This window comes from Ambystoma mexicanum, chromosome 8, assembly GCF_040938575.1.
Source record: "Ambystoma mexicanum isolate Mex_15411 chromosome 8, UKY_AmexF1_1, whole genome shotgun sequence".
NCBI classification, from domain to species: domain Eukaryota; kingdom Metazoa; phylum Chordata; class Amphibia; order Caudata; family Ambystomatidae; genus Ambystoma; species Ambystoma mexicanum.
In genome coordinates, this window is record NC_090929.1 from 441,726,127 (window position 1) to 441,745,795 (window position 19,669).

Below are 19,669 nucleotides of genomic sequence, written 5' to 3' on the forward strand. Positions count from 1 at the left end.
TTAGGAACCAATTAGAAGGTTGAAATGCAGAAAAGAAAGTGACTTCATATGTTTCATTTATACATGAAACCAGCAACATTGGAAAAAGCAAAATGCAATTTTTTCTGAACCCAACAACAGTGCTGAGGAGAAGTTTTCCCAAAAGAACTGAAACCAATGCGTGGAGGATGGGCTATAAACATTGACAGAATTCTTCCACCAAAGGATCCAAATGATCTCTTTTCTGAGGTGCAGGCCTTGGTAATAAAACAAATAATTGCCATTAATAGTTTCCATTTGTCACTGGGTCTATTCAAGAATTTCCAGAAAATACATAAACGTACCAAAATTATCAGCAACTTTCAGCAAACAGGCTTTCCATTAACGATGCATCTATGGAGCCAGCTGGTACAATCACTTAAGAGGCAGAGAACGGTTTCAAAATTTCGGCTATAAGCAACCTTATTTAAAAGGACCTTCTGACAATAGTGCCATGACAACCAGTCCTCTCTGGGTCATACATGGCCCAGCTCCGAGCTCCAAAGGACGGTCACCATATGGCATGTTGCCAGGCCAGAGAATGGAATTACTTTTTAATATTTTGTCAAATAAGGAAAATATGTACATCTTTAAATCTTATAAATGGGATCATTTATTCCTGAATATCTTTTGATAGGAGTGTCGTAGCAACTTATTTTTTTTAATTGTTAACAATGAAAAACTCTGAGCTGAATGTAAAATTATAGTTTTGAAGTAATCTCATAAATATTCAAATTATGCAAACATAGATATATTTGCACAGAAAAGTCACACACCAGTGATTCATATATCCTGGCATCCATGCCGGATAAGCCGATATTCTGAGATGGGAAAATGTGAAAGGATCAGAGAATAAAAGGCAAAAATCGTTCTCACGCACCTCACATTTCCTTTGATTCACCTGAGTGAGAGCAATTTGACAAACTAATTAGTAACTTAATCACATGTATGGAACACATTCTTTTAGAAAATCACAAGTGTTTAATATCCAAGGTGATAGCACATCAAATGGGAGGGAAGCTGGGTTTGGAAGGTTAATCCCATTGGACTTCCCTCCTCTTTAATTCACCCAATGATTACAAAGGGGATAGTTTAGTGTGATGTGACTTTTGGAACAGTGTCCAATCCCACAGACTGACCAATTAAAATAGAGATAAACACACCTCTAAAGGGAGTGGTTTTTAATATATAAAAGTCCAAACCAAAAAACTGACTGGAAGAAAGGGATAGAAAGAAGAATTGACAAAAAAAGAGGAATTGACAACAACAGAAAGGAAAATACAATAGCTTGCTTTCCTTTGGACTCATTTTGGATTACTGGCAGACTACTCTGAGAGAGGGGCTTATATGGAGTTCAACCCCAGTCCTACCTCAGTGGAAAAGGAATCAAACAGGCCCAATATAGAAGGTGGGAAACCAGGCTGTGGAGGGAAGCTGACCAATCTTGATGACTGATGCCCACGTGTTACTAATAGGGGAGAATTGAACCAGTCCTTGAGGGAACCCACCGATCTGTGAGACAGCCAAAAGAAATTCTTTTGTGAGTATGATGGCATGGATGACATATAAGTCTGAGGGGAGGTATATTCCAAAGGGGAATATATTGAATCCCAGCCCCTCTTATTTGTGAAAGTACTGAGAGGGGAATATCAGTTAGCTGTGCATCCTAATGGAAATGATTGAATAATAGAGAAGTGTATGTGCATATGGAAACTGTGCTAAAATGCACCCCTGCTTTAATCCACTGCTCATTGACAATGGCTTAGTATGAGGTCTATCCTTATCCAATCTTATTGTGACGGTAGTCTCAGTGTGCATCAATTTTAAGAAATGCAATATCGCTGGATCTAGAAGCCAATTTTCGAGTTTTTCCCTAAGTAAACTATGAGAAACATGGGCAAAAGTGCTGAATAGTCAATATAACACAAATTCAATACATTCTCTGGGTTTGGGAGTGTAGCAGCCATTAAATATTGCAAAATCCATATAATGTATGTCGTGCGACAGCCCTTCCTAAATCCAGTTTGCAGAACACGCAGAATGTTAGACGCCATGGCACAAGATGTTACCTTTCCTAGCAGTATAGTAGAAAAGTCTTTACAGTAAGAATCAGTCATCATCAACAGTCTGTAATTTGTGGGGTCTGTTTGTGAGCTCTTTTTAAAAACCGGTATTAAAATAGATACTCACCAACTAGCAGGAATAGCACCATGGCGAATGATTGAAGTAAAGAAGCAAAATAGAAACTGTGACCAAATTGCCATGTTATTTTTTAATACAAGATTTGGAACACCATCTGGACCCGGTGCCCGAGAGGCTTTGGCCCGAATGATTGCTTGCCTTACATCCTCTACACCAAGATCGGTTAATTGCTCAGAAGGGTCATATATCCCATCATCATGATGGTAAATAGTCAAAGTGCCATCATTATAAAGATTAGAAATATGCTCTCCCCATTAATCTTCAGAAATGGGGTTAATATTTCTAGCCACGTTATCTGCCAGAAAGGTACGATAGAGATGCCAGAACATTTTACTATTTCTACTTCTACGTATATCAAAAATCAGGCGGCAATTCACAATTTTGATATATCTTTGACCACATAGACAGTTGTTATACAAAGAACTAAGAGATCTAATTTGGCTAATGTTTCCCCCCTGGGTGAGAGAGAGTGAACATGACGAATAGCAGCATGAAATCGCTTCTTTTCACCATGTATCATTGCATCAAAAGGTGTAAACGGCGATGGACGAGCACGCCAAACCACGTTCCTTTGCCAATACTTAACCATATTGTGAGGATCATCAATTTAATATCACCCTGATGTATTGTCAGTAATTCATTAGCTGTTTATCCAAAGTTGTTGATTATAAGATTGATCTTGTTCACATTACTCTCAGACCAGATTATTTATTTGCCTTGCGTGTTAATTTCTGTCCCTGAGAGTGGGTACAGGTTTGTTTAATTCTAACCATCTCAAGAGACAGGATCAGCGTTGCATGATCACTCAACACATTAAACCGAGTGATAACATTCTTAACTTGTTTCTTAATTTTAAAATTGGCAAAATAATAATCAAGTCTAGATAAAACTTTACCATTCGTCCATGTCACAATAGACTTACCTAATTTTACCGCCGGAGGCATTCTTCATCTCCACGGGCCGGCGCAGCCTCCATTAATCTTTGCTGAACTCCAGCATCTAAGGGGAACAAAAGGACAGCCAGGTGAGCCGAAAGAACAAACCAAGGGAATCTCTCTCACCATGATAGACTTACCTGATTTTACCGCCGGAGGCATTATTCCTCAAAATGCCATAATTTCTCACTCTGCACCTGTAATAAGGGAGAAAGCAACAGATTATATACAGGTGTCATTCACCGGACAGTGTTGGATAATACAGACTTTTACCTGAACTTTACCAGCCCACGAGGCAATCTTCTCTAGGGTCAAGCTGCAAGCTGCAAGGAATCGGACAAGAGTGAAAGTCAGACATTTTGAACTCTTATGAACTATATACTTACGGCTCCTCGCCAGGAACCTCAGAGTCAATATTGTTCTGGAACTCTCCAATTCCTACGGACCAGTGAAGTAACTGGTTATCCACGCACCCCTGCATTCTACGCAGGATGGAGAGCTCATCCTTTAAAAACCTAAGGTGAGAATATAAAAAGAGACATCGGAGGTGATTAGAGGGGAGAACAGTGGGGAGGGGGTTTATAACTCAAATCCATGGGTGGCTAATTCCCTTTCTCCGCTTTCAGGAGAATACTACTTCGGGTCAAGCAGACGAGATTAGGTGGGCCAGTCCAGTCTGTCATCTCTGCACTACGCGTCATGTGGATGGAAACCGCAGCTGTCCAGTTCCGATCGACGCCCCTGTGGGAGCCAGGTGAGCGTAACAAATTACCGGTCCCGCCAACCTTGAAATGGACCGGTAATTTCTCCATTCACCAGGGCGGAGTCGGAATGAATTTGGAGGCAGCCATGGCGCTAATAGCGCCATGGCTGCCTCCAACCTCGTAATGAAGCCCCATGCCTGTCTCACACCTTGCAGCTCCCTACTGGGCTGTTGTGATCCTCTCTCGTCCTAAAATCGTTCTTGTGCATCGATCAGCACCATGCTTCTATGACATAGATATTGTATCTCATCATCTTTTAATCCCCTAGTTTTATTCATATCTTCTCTTTCCCCTCATCTGCCTCAATTCGTATTCCTCTCGCCTTCTTTGCAACCTACGTACTTTCATTCTTTGCGCTTCTAACAACTCTAGTTTTGTTTCTCTTCTAGTCTCTCCTTCCTTGCCTCGTACCTTCTTTGTTCTTCCTTTCACATGCATTATTTGTCCCTCTCTTCTTTGTATGTTCTCTATTCTTATTTCTCTTTCTTTTCACGTTCTTCTCTTTCCTCTCTTTCTTGAGCCTCATCAATGCCGTTATCGTCTAATTTAAGTAATAATTGTCCTCTCATCCATTAATTCTGTACTGGTGATTCCCTTAGCTTTATCCTTTATTTCTTTCTGCTGCCTTGCTTCTTCCTCTATCTCCATCTGTCTATCTTTTCTGTGCTTTCTCTCATCACGCTGTTTACTTTCATTGCGTGTTGATGTATATTTGCGTACTATGTTTTTGCTCTCTTCCGCATTGTCCTCACTGTTATTAGCAGGTGGCTCATATTTTGGATTAACGTCCTCCGCCGCTGCTTTCAATTCCTTTAAATGATAGAGTCCCTTCTCCTTTGTATCTGCGCTCTTGTTTTCAGGAGGGGTAAGCGGAGACGAGGGTGTTGCATCCTCCCTTTATGCTGATTAAGCACCCACTCCTTCTCGGCTGGACCTTCTTTCTCACTCTGGTACATTTTCCATAACTCTAAAACAGCCAACCTTTTCTGTAACTTTTTTCCCTTATATGTGGCATGCAAGTATGTCATCATATGCCGCAATATTGTGTTTGTCAGGGAACCCACTTAAGGCTATGGCATGAGTGTCTTATTGGTCATGCCTTGGACCCACTCTGAATGATATTTCCTTATCTTAGCTGTGTATCTTGGCAATGTCCTGCATAAGTGTAAAAGAGGTGTACCTCCCATGATGACAATTCGATCTCAACTGCCTATACTTACCTGACCTTTTATTCGGTTCTTTATTTTATCAAATATACCACGTCGATCAATTTGAGCAGAGACCATCAATAACTGCTTATTATCTGAAATCAGAATATTTTAACTGCTTTTAAAAATCTATGTAACTATGTTCTTTTTATTCCTTCGTTTACACTTTCTATCAATTTCTGTTATCTCATTATTTTATTATTGATCTTTTAAGAGTCTCTCCTTTATTAATTTCCTTTGATTGTTATCCTCCTGATTGTAGTCAATCCCTTGATCAAAAAATCTACCAATGACTTCAATTTTTTACTATCCTTTTATATCTATTAGTCTAGACACACAAAATACTTTATACTGACATATTGTAAGCCCACACACATGTACTTTTATAAATGTTCTGCGGACTGCGCATGCCCGAGCCGCGCATGAGGAGCTAACTGTATCATCTCCCGGCGGCTGTGATAATATATCCTGTTAAACCCCCATAATTGTCAGATTACACCCGACCCCGGACAACGCAGAGGCAGCGGACCTACCCAGGCGGCGACTCCTGCAACCTGGAGCAAAATCGGACCCAGGACCATGAGTAACGTCCCGGTGTTCGTCAGCGCGAGCCTTGCCGCCATTGCTGGGCGGATGTGAACGGCTGCTCCGCCCCTCCCCCCTCGAGCGGCTGTGGACTTGGGGCCCCGGGGAACTGGCGATCCTTGGACCGCAGCCGGTGATATCACGCCAACGGACCACCGCGGGGGGACATCCTCTCCTTCCCCCCCAGCTTGACTTAAGAAAAGGCGGCCAGAAGCAGCCCCGAATCGCGGCACGACCGCGGCCGACATCCCTCGCCTACAGCTACCGTGACCCGATCCCCTGGCGAGGGACGGCCAGACACCCGCAACACGTGGCGCCCTTGCAGCGGAACGAGAACAGGCCCTCCCCCCCCCGATCAACGAGACTGCAACGCCTGGGGCCGGGACACAGCGGGGAAGGAGAGAAGGCTGGGGGCAGTGCAGCGCTGCTTCCCCCCCAACAACATCGCAAGGTATGCGCAGCCTCCCCTGGCCAACCCTGCAAACAAGTGGACAGTGTCCCGCGCTGGGGGGGGCGGCGCACCCCTCTCGTGTTCCCCTGCAGCGCAGCAGATCCACCCGCGGAGGAGCTGGTCCACGAGCGCTGAGCTCGCTCCCCATCCTCTGGGGAAAAACACCTGCCTGCGCTGCCGGCTACACAAACCGGGACGAGGCATGGAGCTGGAGCCCCTCCGCCCTCCTCCCCCCCCCATCAGCGAGAGACTGCAGCACCTGAGGTTCAGCTGCGGTGTGGACAGAGGCAACGCGGCGCCGCGCTCCCCCAACAGCAACAACAAGGTACGGGCAACCCCCCCCCCCCCAATCTGGCGATTTGCGGAACGGCGAACCGCACGAAGGAGGCGGCACACCCCACGAAAACTACAGTATTGAGTGGCGGGGACTGAAGGCACTCTCCCCCTCCCACCTCTATAAGTACCCGGTGCTGGTGACAACGCCTGCAGCCTCACCCCCACACTGCTAAATTGCTCCAAGGCCCAGAGGACAGGCCATCTTTGGGGCACGGTTGTTGGGGGAGCGAAGGCCCTTGATGCAGGGCTCATAGCCCCACAGGCATAAACCACTGGACATACACCCCACAAAGGGGGAATAACTCCTGGTGGGATCAGCACTGAGGTACCCCCCAAACTCTACTGGGCCATCCCAGATCAGGGGTCCTGGGTACCATTACCGCTGGGAGATTGTGCCGCTACCCTACAATCAACGGCCCACGACACTCCCTGAGGGGCATCCACACGGTCCACCCGGGCCCAAATCCTCACGCAAATCACTGACTCTGCCATGGGCAAGGACAAGGCCAAGCGGCAGACCCTGCAGAGTAAAATGGACCTTTACACGGTGGAGGCCCCCTCTCGCCAGGAGACACAAAACCTGGCGGAAGCATGCAACAGGGATGAAACTCAGGACCCCCAACTCTCCTTGAATGACTTGATGAAGGCAATTGGGGACTCGAGAACATTGCTGGAACTCAAAATAGGCGGAGTTTCCACGGAAGTATCTCTCCTACGCCAAGATCTCCGCAACCTATCGTCCAGGGTCGGAGAAACGGAACAAAGGGTGTCGGATACAGAAGATAACGTCCGCCAGTTGGAACAACAACTTGCCATGATTGCCCAAAAAGTCAACCAACTTGAATACCGAGCCGAAGACCGTGAGGGCAGGGCACGTCGCAATAACCTCAGGATTCTTGGGATCCCGGAGAAGGAGGAAGGCCCCAGTGTTGAACTTTTCCTAGAAGCCTGGCTGACTCACATTTTCGCTCCCAAGAAACTGTCGAAATTCATCTCTATTGAAAGAGCACATAGGTTACCCACCGGGCGACCTGCCCCAGGCGCCCCGCCCAGAACTATAATTGCACGCCTCCTCAACTATCGGGACCGAGATGCTATCCTGCAGATGGCACGGGCCTCCGGTCCAATCAAATACAATGGCTACAAAGTGGGGTTTTACCCGTCCTATACCAAAGAGGTCCAAAAGGCCCGCCAGTCGTTCGACTCTGTCAAGAAGAAACTTCTCTCCTTGTCAATCAAGTTCGCTCTCTTCTTCCCGGCGATGCTCAAGGTCCATCACGAGGGCACGACCCACCTATTTCATAAACCCAAAGAAGCATGGGACTGGCTCGAAACACAGATCCTCAATGGGCCCGCGGCCCGACGCTCGCCGCCGGACCGTCTGCTCGCAAACCCGGGCCCGGGCAGAGCCCGCCATCCCTCACTCAGATAGACCCGGAAACCGAATCGCTGCAGCGTCCCACCAAAAACACCACAGGAAACGGTTGAGGTCTGGGCTTCACAGAGCTGAACTTGCCACGGGATACCACGGAAATTACACTATTGCGGCCGCCGCCGTCTAGGCACTGCAGTCTCAAGCGCAGTCCGGGTGACCCCACAGAAGTTACCACCCTAGTTCGGGTCATCCCGAGGAAGTTTAAGTTCACCAAGTTATAAGTTTAATATTTGGGCGACAGGTGCTCCCAGTTGGGGGGGAAGTACAGGGTGGGGGGAGTTTTGGCAATTGTCTGCCAGTCATCAGGCTCTTCAATGCGAGGCAACCCCGGGATGTCTTCCCTGAGAGGAAACCGACATATGCCCTGGAAAATGCACAACTGCCACTAATCCTTCCAGACGCCCCAACAAGTGGATTCACGCAGATAGGATGAACTCCAACAAGGTAACCATACTATCCTGGAATGTCAACGGCCTCGGCTCCAGCATAAAGCGTAGACTGGTGCTCCAGTACCTAAACCGACACTCACCGGACATTGCCCTCTTAAATGAAACACACTTGATAGGCACAAACACCAACTTTTTCAAAAGATCCAACTACTCGCACACTTACCATGCCGGATTCACGAAAGGTGCTAGGGGCACGATGATACTCGTTCACAAGCGTGTCCCTCTCCAAATTAGGAAGATCAGGACAGACCCCCGGGGCCGCTATGTACTGTTGCTGGCCGAAATCTGGGGCGAGAAATGGGGCCTGGCAGTAATCTATGCCCCCCCCCACGCTGACGAAAGAACTACTCTCCGAACTACAGAGCCTGCTCCTGGAAGAAGAGGCTGATATGTGGGTGATTGGGGGGGACTTTAATGAAGTTATGGACATTGCAGTTGATAGAACCCATAGGAGATCCGGAACACGCCCCACCTCCACACCGCTTGGGTGGTGTAACGCTCACCTGACTCCCACGGAGACGCTGACCAGGTCTGGACTGCTGCGGCCTCTTCTAAGGTGATGCCCAGAACTCGGAAGACCGACTGGACAGGACCCCCAAATCTCGCTTGTCTGACTTGCAGGAGAATCCTTCTGCAGATAGAGAAAGGGGATTAACTACCTGCGGAGTAGCGCGTCGTCCTCCCACTTCCCTCTTTCACTCTCCTCAGACCACCTCTGAAATTCCCCGTTAACTCTCACCTTAAGGTTTGAAAGGACGAGCTCTCCATCCTGCTTCTGGTGCAGGGGTGCGATTATATCCAGTTACTTCACTGGTGTTCGGATTGGTGAGGATCCAAGCTTACTTGACTTTCCTGGCAAGGTGCTGTAAGTATACTGTTGTAAAAGTTCAAGAGTTGGCCTCCTTTTCTATTTGCCTTTATATTCAGTAGTCCGTCTCTTATCCCTTTTATCACAGGTGCTGAGTGAAGATTTTGCATAGAGGAAACAATTCGCCGAAGGTAAACTCAGGTGAGTTTATGATGGGTGGTTCCTTTAATGTCCTTATATTCACCCACTAATGCGTGTGTCTTTTTTACCCATAGGGGCCGGGGTACGGTACTGCCGAAGAAGCGGCGCCGACCCGAGATGAGGAAAGATTCTCCCAACAATAATCAGGTAAGTCTTATGGCGAAAATCTGGCTTTCCTCAATATGTTCCTTTTGCTCACCTTTTGTTCTTCTCTTCCCCCTTAGGTATGCGGCGGATCGTGCAGATGGTCGCTAAGGAGCACGGAGATGCCTCGTGAACAGGTGAGTGGAACGCGGCGCTGCAGCGAGCAACGCGATGCGTCTTTAAAATAAATGTCTTCCCTTAGAATCGCCGGCGTGATGACTCCGGACTCCGGGTAGAAGCAGGTAATGTTCTTCTGTTAACCTTTTCCCTTCTCTTCTTTCCTTTCAGGTGTTCCAGGATGGAGGCGGGCGTGTCTGGAGTCAGGATGCAGGAGCAGACACGGTGAGCGTCCAGCTGCTAGGTGCAGAACAACGCGAAGCGTGAGCTGCTGTTTGGGCGTGGCTTAAATAGCCCCCAAAGTAGTTCCAGGTACGTATTCTTCCCCAGCCACGCCCGAGAGGCAAAATAGTCCCACAGGTAAAATAGTCCCTTTCAGGCGTCAAAGAGTTCTGGATCTGGCAGCACGGACTGCATCAGGTAAGTTCACATAAACACTCCCTTTATGAGCCTGGCGCCTATGGCGCCTGCACTGAGGTCCAAAATGAGCCTGGCGCCAAAGGCGCCAGGACAGTGTCCAAAGGGCCCCTACTAGGGGTTGCTGGCCTTTTCCCCGGGAACATGATGTCTGCTACCGGGGATGCTGGTCCTGGACTGGTTCTCCGGGAGTAGGCATCATGACAGGTGGGATGCCCTGTGGGAGATCATGGCTAGGATGAACCTGGGGCAGACATTTATATCATGGGTAAAACTCCTATATTCATCCCCGGAGGCCACCGTGAGGGTGAACGGCAGGTCCACCTAATCATTTCCCTTGGGTCGGGGCACGAGACAGGGATGTCCCCTATCCCCACTCCTCTTCCTGCTGGCCATTGAACCGCTAGCGATTGACCTTAGAGCTAACACCAACTGGACCGGTTTCGTTTGGCCGGGAGGGGGAGAAGACCGCCTTTCGCTCTATGCGGATGACCTGCTCATATACCTCAGTAACCCGAGCATCTCGTGCCTGGCTGTCTCCCTCATTCTCAGGGAATATCAGTACTTTGCGGGCCTAACGGTTAACAATGCCAAAACCATCTTCTTCCCGATTCAGGGTGGCGAATCTGCGATCCCGGAGACCTGCCCATACCATGTCTCTATCAGGGAATTTAGATACCTGGGTATACGGCTTGACCCGACGCTCGATGGGTTCCTCCGACTTAACCTACAACCAGTAATTGAGCGGTTCAACAGAGACACCCCCCATTGGCAATCACTTCCCCTATCGTTAATGGGCCGAGCCGCGCTATTCAAAATGATGACCCTCCCCAGACTGTTGTATGTCCTCCAGAATGCCCCATTCCCCATCCCCCGAGAAATCATTGCACTTATTGACAAGAACCTGCGCACACTGCTATGGGGGAGGGGGAACAACCCAGGATTGCCCTTGACACGCTCCAGAGATCAGTATGGGAGGGAAGCATCGGTTTACCCTGCATACGCACCTATTACCTGGCCATACAGATAGGAGTAGTGAATGACTGGATGCACACAGACCCCACACTACCACACACCCGTATTGAGCTGGAGACCATGGCCCTGTTAACACCGCTGCAAATCCTCTACGCCACCCACGATCAACTCCCGGCGCTGCCCAAAATGACCCACCACATCCGTCGCGCCTGGCGGGACGCACACAAACTAATCGGCTGGAAAGGACAGCCAACACTGATACAACCCATATGGCACAATGCACTCCTCCCGGAAATAGTAAAAATGGGCTCCTTTGGTCACTGGCAAGCAAAAGGAATACACACACTAGCACATGTGATACAAGGGGGTCGCTGTCATGATGCCTACCTCTAAGGAGCCAGGCCGGGCCCAGCAACCACAGAGGCAGACATCATTTTCCCCAGGGAAGTCTCAGCGGGCCCAAGTCGGGGCCCTTTGGACTCAGTCCTGGCGCCTTAGGCGCCAGGCTCATAGCGGACCCCAGTCCTGGCGCCTTAGGCGCCAGGCTCATAGAAGAGGATATGTGTTTAAGTGCTTGGGTGCACACTTACCTGATGCAGACCTTGCTGCTTCATCCAGGCCCTCTTGAGGCCTGACTGGGACTACTTAACCTGTAGGACTACTTCACCACCCGGGTGTGGTCGGGGAAGGATACATACCTGATTGGTGGAAGGATACATACCAGGAACTTCTTCCAAGGCTATTTAAACCCCACCCGAACAGCCACACATGCTTCGCGTTGTTCTGCACCTAGCAGCTGGACGCTCACCGTGTCAGCTCCTGCATCCTGACTTCAACCACGCCTGCCAGCACCCTGGAACACCTGCAAGGGGAGAAAGGAAGAGAATAGGAGAAGAAAAGCCCTTACCTGCTAAATCTGCATCCCGGAGTCATTTCTCCAACGGCCCTGAAAAGGAAGACATCATTTTAAAGGCATTTCGTTTCGATCGCTGCAGCGCTGCATTTTACTCACCTTTGCAAGGCGCTTCCATCTTCAGCAGCGATCTTCCGGATTCAGCTACGCCCCGGCACCTAGAGGAAAAAAGACAAGAACAAAGGTGAGAGGGAGAAAAGGAATAAGGAAAGCTCAGTTTCCTTTTAAGTCTTACCTGTTGGATTATTCCCACTGCATTTCGGGTCCTGCCGCTTCCTGGCATCTCCGGACCCCGGCCCCTATGGGGAAAAAAGACAAAGACATTGAATGAGCGAATGCAAAGACATTACCTGAGCGCTCATCCAGAACTGTTTCATTTCGGGTTGGCGCCATATCTCCGGCACTCCGAACCCCGGCTCCTAAGGGGAAAAAGACATAAGCATTAGCGCTTGCTGCAATTAGACAACGAACATTATTATTAAGCTTGAACTTTGAACAGAACTTTTACAGCGCCTGACCTGAACAGTCAAGCTTACCTGAACTCCCATCAATCCTCAATCCAGTGAAGTAACTGGGTTTCAACGCGCCCCTGCATCAGAAGCAGGATGGAGAGCTCATCCTTCCAAACCCTAAGGAGGGTATCCAACGAGCCAGGGAAGCCAGAATAGAGGGGCCCTTCCTGTCCATCTTCAGAGTTCTGCGCCTTCGACGCCGCGCCTCCGTGGGAACCAGGTGAGCATTACAGAACGCAAAGCCTTACCACAATTTCCCACCTGGGCGCTATGGAGACTTCCGAGACAGATCAGCTGGCCCATCTTTTAGGGGAATTATGGGCAGAAGTGCACTCAGCCCGCCAGGAGACTAATGCTCTCAGAAGGGAACTAATCCTATCCAAGGAAAGAACTGATGATCTGGCCAAAAGGTTATTGCAGGGCCAGGCAGAGCACACTCCTTTACCTGGTTCCGGAGATATTTCTACAACAATGGGTTCGAATAACCCGGTACAAATCAATCTACCTGGACACATGCCTTTGGCCCCGCCGGAACGTTTTGCGGGGGATCCCAAGAAATATGCCGTTTTTATGAACCAATGCCGTTTACACTTTTTATGCAGGCCCGTGGGCCTTCCCCAACGACCAGACCAAAGTAGCCTTTGTACTATCTTACCTCAGTGGCTGTGCTGCCGATTGGTCTATTCCATTGGTAAATCAGGATGATCCCATTCTCCGGGATTTCCAGGGCTTCCAGGCCAGCATGGAAAGATTGTTCGCTCGACACTCGCAGGGACAGGCCCTTGACAACGAACTGCTATCCTTACGACAAGGTAATCAGGATCTTTTGTCCTATATCGCCACCTTTAATAGACTAGTTGTGGAAACCGGATGGCCTGAAAATAAAAGGATCACATTGTTTCATCGAGGCCTGCGCGGAGAGCTTAAAGATGTTATAGCTCAGATAGTAGATCCACCCCAGGCCTGCGCAGACTACATAGACTTAGTGGTTCAACTTGATCACAGACTTCAAAATAGAAAAGCAGATCGGCTCAAGTATGAAACCAGAGTACCTATCAAGACCCACGTTAACTCCAAGAGTACTGACGTTTCCGAACCTATGCAAATTGGCAGTGTTAAAGGACCATTAACGCAGAAGGAACGAGAGAGAAGGCGACAAATGCAACTTTGTCTGTATTGCGGAACTTCCGGTCACTTTCTTCAAAGTTGTCCAGTTAAACCACCCAAGAAGGTGGTTGGAGCCACTGATAACGAGTTATTGACACCTGGTTCGGGAAACGACCTAGCCCGACAAGCGTAGGGGTCCGCTTGCCGAGCTTGAAAACAAACTCTTTGACCTCGCATTTTGTGCTTGTGAACCCAAAACAGCCTCAGCAGTTGCATGCTATAAAAGCATACATAGACAGTGGAGCTATTGGAAATTACATAGACCGTGAATTGGCTTCCAGGATTAAGCTTCCTCTCCGCCCGAAAGTAACCCAAGATGTAATTACTACAGTTGATGGAACCGAAATAGCCTCAGGGCCTGTAACGCATTCCACAGTTGAAATCACTCTGGTGGGTCAGGACGGACATCGGGAAGCAATCGTGTTTGATGTGATCAAGGCCCCACAATTTCAAGTACTTCTTGGAATCCCTTGGTTAGAAACACATAATCCGAGAATAGACTGGCGAGCAAAGAAGATAACTTTTCCTGATTGTGAACCAACCTGTTACCCAAGGAATCCAGCTATGGGTCTAGCCTCTGTAACTTCCACCCCTGTACAGCTACCATCTGAATACCAAGAATTCCAAGACGTTTTTCAGAAAGAGCAGGCTAACACCTTACCTCCCCATCGATCTTACGATTGCCAAATCGACTTGGTACCCAATGCACAACTACCTTGTAGTAGGATTTATGCTCTTACTGAACCTGAGAACCTGCATTTGCGCCAGTATTTGGATCAATACCTGGCCAATGGTTTCATTCGCCCATCAAAGTCACCAGTCTCTTCCGCTTTGTTCTTCGTACCTAAAAAGGAAGGAGACCTTAGGGCCTGTATTGACTACCGCGCCCTAAATCAGATAACGATTAAGAATCGTTACCCTTTGCCCCTGATACCTGAGCTTATCGACCAAGTAAAAGATGCTCGTGTGTACACCAAGCTAGATCTCCGAGGAGCTTACCACCTGGTACGTATAAAAGAGGGCGACGAGTGGAAGACTGCATTCCGCACCAAATTTGGGCTCTTCGAATATCAAGTAATGCCCTTCGGTTTGTGCAACGCACCTGCCGCCTTTCAGTACTTCGTGAATGATGTTCTTCGGGAACTTATCGATGTTTGTGTCATCGTTTATATTGACGACATCCTGGTGTATTCCTCCTCAGAATCTGATCACAGAAACCATGTTAGGGCAGTTCTTGAGAAATTGCGCCAGCACAAATTATTTGCCAAGCTCGAAAAATGCGTTTTTCATACCACAGAAGTGGAGTTTCTCGGATTCATCCTGACACCTCAAGGAATCCGAATGGACTCGCGGAAAGTGGACGCCATTCTCAAATGGCCATCTCCTAGCTCTGTGAAGGGAGTGCAAAGCATGCTTGGCTTTGCCAATTTCTATCGAAGGTTCATCCCGGAATTTTCTCGAACTGTTCAACCCATCACAGCTCTCCTAAAGAAAAACAAACGCTTTGAATGGACTCTTGAGGCTGAAAAAGCCTTTCAGGACCTGAAAACCAAATTCACCTCTGCACCTGTATTGAAGCACCCGCGCCCAGATCTCCCTTACATCGTGGAAACCGATGCATCCAGTTCGGCCATAGGAGCTGTCCTGTCGCAAAGAGACCCAGAAACTAACCAACTACACCCTGTAGCCTTTTGGTCCAGAAAATTCTCTCCACCTCAACTCAATTACGCAATTACCAACAAAGAACTACTGGCTATTAAATCAGCTTTCAAGGCTTGGCGTCACTATCTTCTCGGTGCAAGACACACCATCACCGTAATTACGGACCACAGAAATTTGCAGTATTTAAAGACGGCCAAAGCTCAATCTTCGCGACAACTCCGATGGGCTTTATTCTTTGCGGAATTTGATTTTGTAATTACCTATCTTCCTGGCTGCAAGAATGGTAATGCAGATGCCTTATCCCGGATAGGCATGGAAGAACCCAATTCGAGTTTAGAACCTGTGCCAATCATCCCGGAACAAAGAATTCTGGGCTTGACTTCATTGCAAACCATTGAGGACATCCAAGCTCAAGTAAAACAGCTTTTTGACTCTTCTGCCTTACTGGAATGGAGTCAAAAGGGTCCTCACTACACCGTTAAGGATGATTTACCCTACTTCCAAGAGCGGTTATTTCTGCCAAGTAAAGAATTGCAGGAACTTGTCATTACCCGTCATCATGAATCATTAATGGAAGGACACCCCGGTATCGCGAAAACAGAAGAAAAGATCAAACGCCACTTCTGGTGGCCTTCTTGGAGAAAAGACATAAAGTCATTTGTGTTGTCTTGCGGAATCTGTGCCCAAAATAAGAGTCAAAAGAAAAGGCCAGCCGGCCTACTTCAACCTTTGGACATTCCACCAACACCTTGGCACACCTTGTCAATGGACTTTATAACTGACCTGCCTCCTTGTGGTGGTTACAACACGATTCTCGTAATAGTGGATCTATTCTCCAAAATGGCCCATTTTATCCCTTTAAAAGGACTGCCGTCAGCTTCCACCTTGGCCAAGGAATTTATGGAAAATATAGTGCGGTTACATGGTTTCCCTTCCATATTAGTCTCAGACCGTGGAAGTCAATTTATCTCCCACTTTTGGAAGAAATGTTGCCAACTAGCACAAATAGACGTGCGGTTATCCACCAGCCACCACCCCCAGACCGACGGACAAACCGAGAGAACCAATCAGACTCTCGAGCAATATCTGCGGTGCATGTTACACCAATCCGAGTTGAATTGGAAGGACATCCTTTGGATTGCAGAATATGCATACAACAATTCAGTGCATTCTGGAACCGGACAGACTCCTTTTTATACCCTGTATGGTCACCATCCTCGGACCTCTGACCTAGATCCACCTCTGACCCTGGAGATGCCTGCAGTAAATCACCTACATTCCACAATAACCCAAGCCTTCAAAGAAGCTACAACCCACTTACAGCAAGCCAAGAAAAAGTATAAAGAAAACGCTGATTTGCACCGAAGTAAAACTCCTCCTTACCAAGTAGGAGATCAGGTATGGCTAGCAACTAAACATCTACCCCTCAAGGGTCAGCGAACTTTTAATCCCAGATTCATTGGGCCTTACCCCATCAAAGCTATTATCAACCCAGTGGCCTTAAAACTCGATTTACCATCCAACATGCGGATTCATCCCGTTTTTCACGCATCTCTTCTAAAACCAGTACAACCTGGAACCAGACTGTCTGAGCCCCCAGGCCCTGTCCAAATTGATGGAGAATTAGAATTCGAAGTGAAAGACATTTTAGATTCCAAGATAGTTAAGTCGAAACTCTTCTATCTTGTTGATTGGAAAGGATATGGACCTCAGGAAAGATCTTGGGAACCCAGTAACTATGTTCACGCACCACGATTAATTCAAAGATTCCATCGAAGATTCCCGCACAAACCAAAACCCCCGGAGGAAAAGACCTTGGGAGGGGCCTTGAGGGGGGGTACTGTCATGATGCCTACCTCTAAGGAGCCAGGCCGGGCCCAGCAACCACAGAGGCAGACATCATTTTCCCCAGGGAAGTCTCAGCGGGCCCAAGTCGGGGCCCTTTGGACTCAGTCCTGGCGCCTTAGGCGCCAGGCTCATAGCGGACGCCAGGCTCATAGCGGACCCCAGTCCTGGCACCTTAGGCGCCAGGCTCATAGAAGAGGATATGTGTTTAAGTGCTTGGGTGCACACTTACCTGATGCAGACCTTGCTGCTTCATCCAGGCCCTCTTGAGGCCTGACTGGGACTACTTAACCTGTAGGACTGCTTCACCACCCGGGTGTGGTCGGGGAAGGATACATACCTGATTGGTGGAAGGATACATACCAGGAACTTCTTCCAAGGCTATTTAAACCCCACCCGAATAGCCACACATGCTTCGCGTTGTTCTGCACCTAGCAGCTGGACGCTCACCGTGTCCGCTCCTGCATCCTGACTTCAACCACGCCTGCCAGCACCCTGGAACACCTGCAAGGGGAGAAAGGAAGAGAATAGGAGAAGAAAAGCCCTTATCTGCTAAATCTGCATCCCGGAGTCATTTCTCCAACGGCCCTGAAAAGGAAGACATCATTTTAAAGGCATTTCGTTTCGATCGCTGCAGCGCTGCATTTTACTCACCTTTGCAAGGCGCTTCCATCTTCAGCAGCGATCTTCCGGATTCAGCTACGCCCCGGCGCCTAGAGGAAAAAAGACAAGAACAAAGGTGAGAGGGAGAAAAGGAATAAGGAAAGCTCAGTTTCCTTTTAAGTCTTACCTGTTGTGGCTGTTCGGGTGGGGTTTAAATAGCTTTGGAAGAAGTTCCAGGTATGTATCCTTCCACCGATCAGGTATGTATCCTTCCCCGACCACACCCGGGTGGAAAGTAGTCCCACAGGTAAAGTAGTCCCATCCAGGCCTCAAGAGGGCCTGGATGAAGCAGCAAGGTCTGCATCAGGTAAGTGTGCACCCAAGCACTTACACATAAATCCTCCTTTATGAGCCTGGCGCCTAAGGCGCCAGGACTGGGGTCCACTATGAGCCTGGCGCCTACGGCGCCAGGACTGAGTCCAAAGGGCCCCGACTTGGGCCCGCTGAGACTTCCCTGGAGTGAATGATGTCTGCCTCTGGGGTTGCTGGGCCCGGCCTGGCTCCTTAGAGGTAGGCATCATGACAGTACCCCCCCTCAAGGCCCCTCCCAAGGTCTTTTCCTCCGGGGGTTTTGGTTTGTGCGGGAATCTCCGATGGAATCTTTGTATTAGTCGTGGTGCGTGAACAAAGTTACTGGGTTCCCAAGATCTTTCCTGAGGTCCATATCCTTTCCAGTCAACAAGATAGAAGAGTTTCGACCTCACTATCTTGGAATCTAAAATGTCCTTCACTTCGAATTCTAATTCTCCATCAAATTGGATAGGATCTGGAGGTTCAGACAGTCTGGTTCCAGGTTGTACCGGTTTCAGAAGAGATGCGTGAAAAACGGGATTAATCCGCATATTGGATGGTAAATCGAGTTTAAAGGCCACCGGGTTGATAATAGCCTTGATGGGGTAAGGTCCAATGAATCTGGGACTAAAAGTTTGCGGGCCCCTGAGGGGTAAATGTTTAGTTGCAAGCCATACCTGATCTCCTACTTGGTAAGGAGGAGTTTTACTTCGGTGCACATCAGCGTTTTCTTTATACCTTTTCTTGGCTTGCTGTAAATGCGTTGTAGCTTCTATGAAGGCTCGGGTAATTGTGGAATGTAGGTGATTTACCGCGGGCATTTCCAGGGTCAGAGGTGGATCTAGGTCAGAGGTCCGAGGATGGTGACCATACAAGATATAAAAAGGAGTCTGTCCGGTTCCAGAATGCACTGAATTATTGTATGCATATTCTGCAATCCAAAGGATGTCTTTCCAATTTAACTCGGATTGGTGTAACATGCACCGAAGATATTGCTCGAGAGTCTGATTGGTTCTCTCGGTTTGTCCGTCGGTCTGGGGGTGGTGGCTGGTGGATAAGCGCACATCTATTTGTGCCAGTTGGCAACATTTCTTCCAAAAATGGGAGATGAATTGACTTCCACGATCTGAGACTAATATAGAAGGGAAACCATGTATGCGCACTATATTCTCCATAAATTCCTTGGCCAAGGTGGAAGCTGACGGCAATCCTCTTAAAGGGATGAAATGGGCCATCTTGGAGAACAGATCCACTATTACGAGGATAGTGTAACCACCACAAGGAGGCAGGTCAGTTATAAAGTCCATTGACAAGGTGTGCCAAGGTGCTGGTGGAATGTCCAAAGGTTGAAGTAAACCGGCAGGCCTTTTCTTTTGACTCTTATTTTGGGCGCAAATTCCGCAAGATAACACAAAAGACTTTATGTCTTTTCTCCAAGAGGGCCACCAGAAGTGGCGTTTGAACTTTTCTTCTGTTTTCGCGATACCAGGGTGTCCTTCCATTAATGATTCGTGATGACGGGTGATGACAAGTTCCTGCAATTCTTTACTTGGCAGAAACAACCGCTCCTG